Genomic DNA, 1,008 nt, shown 5'->3' with positions numbered 1-1,008 from the left:
CAGTGTTAAGTTTCCCTGCTATATATATAATTTTGAAATCAAATTGAGATAGGTAGAATGTTAGATCACCTAACTCTTCGTCTGTTCTTGCTGACTATACTTCAAATCTTCTACCAATCAACTAGTGTTCCCAATATTTTACTGCTCTTTCAATTGCTAGACATTCTAAACGTATAGCTTTTTTCTTTTTTGTGTTTCATTCAATTTTTTTTGAAAAGTAGGCTACTGGCTATTCTTTTCCATTTCATTGTGTCTGTTTCAGTATTGCACCCATGCCTTCTATTGAAGCATCTGTGTATATTTTGATGGGAAAGTCTTTATCAAATATCTCTAGCACTGGTCGATTACACAGCAGTTTTTTTATTTCTATAAATGATTTTTCGCAATTTTCAGACCAATTAAATTTATCGTCTTTTCTTAACAATCTATGTAGTGGATCTAGTATTGTTGAGATTTTCGGTATATATTTGTGATAAAAGTTTATTTTACCTAGAAATTGTCTAATGCTCTTCTGCGTTTTTGGAGTTGGAAAATTGTGTATTGATACTAAATTGTCTTTAATTGGTCTTACTGTGTTATTTTCTATTATGTGTCCGAGATTAACTGATTTGGATGCGAACGCGCATTTTTTTAGTTTTAATCTGAATCCTTTTTATTATGGCTTCTAAAACTTGTTTTATGTGCATGATATTGATCTTAAAAAGTCTCTGAACATATTAATATGTCATATATTTAATTTTCTATTATTTTTTTTAGTAAACTTTATAAAATTCATTGAAAAATTGCTGGTGCTGTTTTTAAACCGAATGGTAGGCAAGTCTATTGATAGTGTCCTTCTCGGGTTATAAAGCCTGTTTTATTTCTATTTTCTATCCTTAATGGTATTGACAAAATGCTGAATTGATGTCAAGTGATGTAAAATATTTACAATTTCTAGCTTTAATTATAAGATCATCAATTAGTGGAAAAGGTTGAGACCGAGTGTCTCAATTTTATTTAAATGCTAGA

The sequence above is a fragment of the Agrilus planipennis genome, unplaced genomic scaffold (genome assembly GCF_000699045.2).
Source record: "Agrilus planipennis isolate EAB-ADULT unplaced genomic scaffold, Apla_2.0 scaffold231, whole genome shotgun sequence".
NCBI lineage: Eukaryota > Metazoa > Arthropoda > Insecta > Coleoptera > Buprestidae > Agrilus > Agrilus planipennis.
The sequence above is the reverse complement of the archived record's forward strand: the minus strand, read 5'-3'. Positions refer to the sequence as shown.